The sequence below is a fragment of the Leptonychotes weddellii genome, chromosome 6, assembly GCF_054177405.1.
Source record: "Leptonychotes weddellii isolate Sample4059 chromosome 6, ASM5417740v2, whole genome shotgun sequence".
NCBI classification, from domain to species: Eukaryota; Metazoa; Chordata; class Mammalia; order Carnivora; family Phocidae; genus Leptonychotes; species Leptonychotes weddellii.
The window spans coordinates 123,428,517-123,435,489 of record NC_138374.1 but is presented as its reverse complement, the minus strand read 5'-3'; positions in this window follow the sequence as shown (position 1 = coordinate 123,435,489).

Sequence of the window (6,973 nt, the reverse complement as noted above, 5' to 3'; positions counted from 1 at the left end):
AAAACCACACTGAGATACCACCTTACACCAGTTAGAATGGCAAAAATTGACAAGGCAAGAAACAACAAATGTTGGAGAGTTTGTGGAGAAAGGGGAACCCTCTTACACTGTTGGTGGGAATGCAAGTTGGTACAGCCACTTTGGAAAACAGTGTGGAGGTTCCTCAAAAATTTAAAAATAGAGCTTACCTATGACCCAGCAATTGCACTACTAGGTATTTACCCCAAAGAAACAGATGTAGTGAAAAGAAGGGCCATATGCACCCCAATGTTCAGAGCAGCAAGGTCCACAATAGCCAAACAGTGGAAAGAGCTGAGATGCCATTCAACAGATGAATGGATAAAGAAGATGTGGTCCATATATACAATGGAATATTACTCAGCCATCAGAAAGGATGAATACCCAACATTTACATCCACATGGATGGGACTGGAGGAGATTATGCCAAGTGAAATAAGTCAGGCAGAGAAAGTCAATTATCATATTGTTTCACTTATTTGTGGAACATAAGGAATAGAATAGCATGGAGGACATTAGGAGAATGAAGGGAAAAATGAAGGGGGGAAATCGGAGGGAGAGATGAACCATGAGAGACTATGGACTCTGAGAAACAAACTGAGGGTTTTAGAGAGGAGGGGGGTGGGGAGATTGATTAGCCTCATGTCGGGTATTAAGAGGGGCATGTATTGCATGGAGCACTTGGTGTTATACGAAAACAATGAATCATGGAACACTACATCAAAAACTAATGATGTACTGTATGGTGACTAACATAATAAAAAAAAATAAAATTTTTTAAAAAAGAACATAAAACAACAAAAAAAAGAAAATTAGAACTAGAAAATGGAGCAAGAAATAGCAGGATGTGGAGCAAGAATAGAGAACACAAGTGATGGAAATATATTTAGAAATTATAAGTCATAAATATACTAGCAAGGTAAAATTATGTTATAGCCAGCATTAGACTTATGAATTGGTTGGAGTAGTTGTGGTTTCAGGGATACTAAACAAGGATAAGATACCAACATAAAAATTAATGCACCAGACTTTCTAAGTGTTATATGGAAACCAAACGGAAAAGCTTTTGTTCTGTGCAAGATAGCTCTATAGTGCACTTAACGTATTATGGATTCATTTCCCCCACTGCTCTGTAAGCCACCTGAATGATGACAGATAGAGCCAATGTCTTAATTACATTCTCCAGTGCCTATTACAGAGTTAGGCACCAGTAGGGATTCAGTGCATTTTTATTGAAATCAGTGGGAAAAACCTTAAGAGCAATGCTATACTTTTTTTCTTTGTGATATTTGATCTTTTTAGTATTCCTTCTATGCAGAGATATTTTTCAGATAATGGCAAACAGCAGAAGATTTTATAATTCATATATTTGGTAACTGTTCTTGTGGTGCTTTTGTTATCTATCCTGGTTAGCTAGAAGTAAAAGAAACTTAATTGGGCCTCAGAGAACTTAGGATACAGTGCCATCTTTCCTACTTATGTTTCCTACAAACCACAAGAAGATCATTAACTTTTTCATTTTTCTTTTTACTTCCAAAATTCTGTTTCTGTAAAAGATAAAAATCATCTTCAGGGCAAATGTTGAGTTTCATATTTTCTGTGATTATTAGCTTCACTTTTACAGTTGAAACCAGTTAATAAATTCAAACTCCAGTAGGGGCGCCTGGGTGACTCAATCTGTTAATCGTCTGCCTTCGGCTTAGGTCATGATTCCAGGTCCTGGGATTGAGCCTCACATCGGGCTCCCTGCTCAGCGAAGAGTCTGCTTCTCCCTCTACCCTTCTCCCCTGCTTGTGATCTCTCTCTCTAATAAATAAATAAAATCTTTAAAAACAAAAATTCAAACTCCAGTAATACTTAGAAAGTGCAGAAAGGCAATAGATCGGTTATTCAGAACACATGTATAATCATAAGTCACTGGTAATACATACCAATCACCATACCTATGCTTATGGGGGTAGCCCTGCATTTTGTAATCAACAAAAGATCCCACACCTGCTGCCAGTACAAATTATAAGGCTTGAAGAGCTGAGGTGACCAGTGAAAGAGCCAAGGAGAGCAAACAATCCAGTTTGACTATCCATGCATCAATAATTGTTATTTATCTGAAAAATGAGAACAATGTTTGTAAGCCCCTAGGAAAAGCTCAAGATTCTCACATTACTCCCACCGCCTTGTTTTTTACCATCAGTGTGGGAATTAGAGATTATGCTGGCTCAATATCAAGACTATTGGGTCACACTAGTAAAGGTCTGAAGTGTCATGAGAATTATAGCATTCAACCCAAGTTTGGGTAATGTCTCCTATTGTTTCTGTCTCTTATTTCAAAGCTGACTGATGGTTGCTCTTGATGTGGGTTTGTCAGTAAGGTATGGTTGGGGTACTAAAATTTATCGGGTGAATTTCTTTCTAGAAATAGGTAATGAATTGTATTGATCCTCTAGCACATTTACAATCCACAAGTTTCTACATGGAATTATCAGGATCCCGTATTACTGAGAATAACTTCACTAATGGAAATGAGGTAGGCTCATACAAGGCCATGAAACTATATAAGAACCATAGTGTTTCATTTTAATCCCTTTGTCATTTTTTAGTATATTGTTTTAGTTATTTTCTTAGTGGTTGTTCTGGAGATTAAAATTACCATCTTAATTTATAGCAATCTAGTTTGGATCAATAACAATTTAATTTCAATTGTATATAAAACTTTGCTAGCATACAGCTAGCTCTATTCCATCTTCATCCTTTGTTCTGTTGTTATGCAGACTATATCTTTATCCATTGTTTGCCTATCAACAGAGATTTTTAATTTTTAAGGTTATCCATTCTCTTTTAAATCTGATAGTAGAAAAAATAATTATAATAGAAAGATATATTTGTATTGTCTTTATATATGTACCTATGTTTTACCTTTACTGGCACTATTTATTTCTTCATATGTATTTTTGGAAAATATTTTCCATGCTGGGTGACATTGAATTAGGTGCTCCAGACTGTCTTTCAAGTAAGAGTCCTTCAGGAAACCTCTGGGCAAGTCAGATAATGACAGTTCTCTGGGAACTAAGCTCTAAAGGAATTCCAACTCTGTTCTGCCCCCCTCTGGTGGCCGTTAGGCTGTTGGCGTTCACTGTAATTACAGGGTGCTGGTTTTCAAGACTACCACAGAGCTGGAAGGGGGAATAGGTATGAGGCATGTCAAAACACTGCAAAGCTTGCGGTTGCTACCCAGATTTAGCCATTTTTATTGAATAAATCCTTCCAGGGTCCTTACTTGTAAGCCTATGGTTAATTACCAGAGGGGTGAAATATTGATTCTAACATTTTTGGCCAAATTATTATTATTGCTTTTATGAAATAAAGTTGGAAGTCCTTACTTTGCCATTTTTGCTGACATCTTGTTTAGTGTTTTAAATGATTATTTATTTTTAGAGTAGAAGAAAATTTGGTGTATTTTCTATTATGGGTATTTATTCATTCTTCATTTATTAGATGTTATTCTGTGTTAGTGAACTTTAGTGAGCAATAAAGTAGAGTGAGAAAAATTTGAAATATAAAATAGAAATAGAACAATTTTGGCTTTGAATTTGGCAAAACTTTTGGGTAAGTGTAATTGATTTTTTGACTATTTCAGAGTTTTGGGGGGATGGCAGCCAACATTTATTCTTATAAACATTGGGAGATTTAACTCCTTATCTCATCGGTTTTAGATAGTTGTATAGTATTGGTACAGATTGTGAAGTGGCCCCATGGAGGGGTGAGTAGAGATTTATCTGATTGATATTTCTCTGATCTTCTTCAAGGAAGGTAACGGTTCTGTTGATTAATGTGAGTCAAGCCCATTGTGTCTTCAGTGATTATCAACTTTCCCTCACAGGATAACTCTTAAGAAGATTATAATTTATTTAGTCTCCGGTGGAGCACTGACAATGTTATTTTTAAAATATGTACAGGCAGCTAATATTGAGAGAAATTGTGCTAAAGACATGAGAAGCTCCCTCCAAGTACCTCTCACATCCACCTCCAAAAACAAATAGTTAAACGAGTGTTGTTGATAAAGATCTAGGCTATTCCTTAAGCTTTGGTATTGAGCATAAATTATCAGGGTCTTTTTATTTTATTTATTCATTTGTTTGTTTTAGAGAGGAAGAGAGATGGGGAGGGGCAGAGGGAGAGGGAGTGAGAGAATCTTAGGTTCTACACCCAGCATGGAGCCTGCCTGACTCAGGGCTGGATCTCACAACCCTGACAGCATGACCTGAGCTGAAATCAAGATATTTAACTGACTGAACCACCCAGGTGCCCCTCAGTGTCATTTTGGAGAAGGAAGGGAAAAATGAAGGGGGAGGGAGAAATCGGAGGGGGAGACGAACCATGAGAGACTATGGACTCTGAGAAACAAATAGGGTTTTAGAGGGGAGGGGGTGGGGGGATGTGTTAGCCTGGTGATGGGTATTAAAGAGGGTGCATACTGCATGGAGCACTGGGTGTTATACGAAAATGAATCATGAAACACTACATCAAAAACTAATGATGTACTGTATGGTGACTAACATAACATAATAAAATTAAATTTAAAAAAAGGCCTAGAATGAATAAATTGGACCATATTATCATAGATTTTAAAGGAAACCCTCCCTCTCTTTTGTGTACCCTTGTTCCCTTCCTTGAAGTTCAAATAGTAAAATAGTAAAATATAAAAAAATAAAAAGTAGATTTTGTTTTAGGAGAAGATACAGAAATGGAAGCTACTTGATATGTTTTAGTTCCAGTCCTTAGATCTACCTGTGCTTGGAAAGACAAATTTTTGTAGCTTTACGTGGTGCAACCAACATCATCAGGCCTGTATGTTTTCAACCATACCAGCAAGTAACTGCTAAGTATGTCTTTGCTCAGCCACATATTTTGTGCATCTGTCCATTTATATTCCTCAGTGACTAACAAGATATGACAGCATTTTGTTGCTCAGAATCTGACACTCCTTTAGTCAAAGTTGGATTTACTTTTTACTATTTTTTTTAGTCAAGGTTTGCGTTTACTTGCTACAGCCAGGGAGAACACACGAGGGAAGACTGGGCATCTCAGAAAGATGGTAGTAGCATGGATTCATTAATAGATTTGAATTTGTGTTAACTGATTTTGATAAGAATACAAGGAAGTGGGTTTTCTTTGTTCTGAAATGGGTGCAATTGAAAAATGGTGTTAATTATGTTATTGGTTACCTTAATGTCTTCCATTTAGGATGTGCACAGAACAGAGCAAGCGTACCGCTGTAACTGGTGAAAAAGCAGCAACCACCCTTGTTTGCTGCGAGAGAGGTATGGTGGTCCTTTTGTTGTTGCACAGTATTTTTGTCTTGTCTGTGCTCAGATATGATTGCAGAATGGTCTCGTTTTGGTTTTTCTCAATTACAGTCATTTTGTATCGATGTTCTGTGAAATTGTTTATGTTCATCAGGGACATATATGGCCAGCTCCCAGCAGTTGGCTAAAAGGAATGCATTTTTCTTTCCCACCTCTATTAAAATATCTGGTGTGGGTTTTCTTTTGTTGATTGGACTCTAGAGCAGCAAGTTTCATCAATACATATCTTTATAAAAAAAATTAAATGACTTCGAAATATCTACTTTCTGTTAGCCTTCATCTATTCTTTTTTAACCCATGTCATTGCATTAGGATGATGAAAATTATAAAACTGACTGAGTGGAAGGTAGACTAAAATGTCATATTTCAGCTAATTAGAAATCTGCAAGATATTACATTAGGTTAAAATAGAGGATATGACAAGTTTTGGTCAATAATTTAATCTTCCAAAATATATATGCAGGCGAGAAGCAATAGGAAACGATTTCTAGGCACAAAATCTAATTAGCAAGAAAGAATGAGTAAAATGAAAGTGGTGAGATATTTTGAGAGGTTCTTGCTGTCTTGGGGTTTATGATGTCAGGAAGAGATGTCTTCATAATCATACTCCTTTCTACCTTCTTTCTTCCTTATCAAGGTGTGCAATGTCACTTTTCCTGTATATTGCTACCTGCTCCATCTTTGCCCTAGATACAAGGTCTTCCTGTATTCTCTGGGTCCTCCATTTATAAAATACATATTTTTTTATATGTAATTATGCTATCACTATCTAAATCTCATTTCTCTATTATTTTTGTTTCATTTTTGTTTATTATCATGTACTTATAAACCCATTCGATAAACCTAGGAATTATCCTTAATTCTTTTTTTCTACCTTACTTCCTTATTGAGCTTCTAAACAAAGAATCATTCCTCTCTCTATATGCCCACTATCACAGCCTGCACTCAGAAACATATCATCTCTATATTTCATTATGAATTATATCCATATTTTAGACCTAAATAGAACATAAAATATAACAAATCCTCTGCATCAAATGATATCAAATCTAATGTCAAAGCCTCATATTTTCCCACAATTTTACACATACACCTGAGCCCTGCCGAATGCCTTTCCTCATTCTCATTCCTTCCTTCCCACTCTCCTTCCTCTAGTATTATCCCTCAGATGCTAACCGGACACGTAGGCTCTAGTCCTATTTACCCTCTATCATTTATTCACATAAATTGCAGACTGAAGTATCACAAACATAATCCAATTAAGTCAAATATCCAGATTTAAAACTCTTCAATGGTTCCTTGACTCCTATAGTTTGAGTCTTTTGCCATGGACTTTATCAGATCTGTGACAATCTCCCTTTGCTAATGAATTCATGCTCTAGCATTACCCAAATTCGTGGCATAAACATCAAAATTCATGTTTAGTAAAATGCTGTGTAACAGTAATGAATGAGCTGTAGACTAGAAATTGTAGCCACAGAGATTAACCGTAGAGTTGTCATTCGCAAGCCATGTCACATTGGGCCGATCATTTAACTTCTCTGTGTCTCAGGGTCTTATCTGTAAAATGTCACAATGAAACACAAAATGCT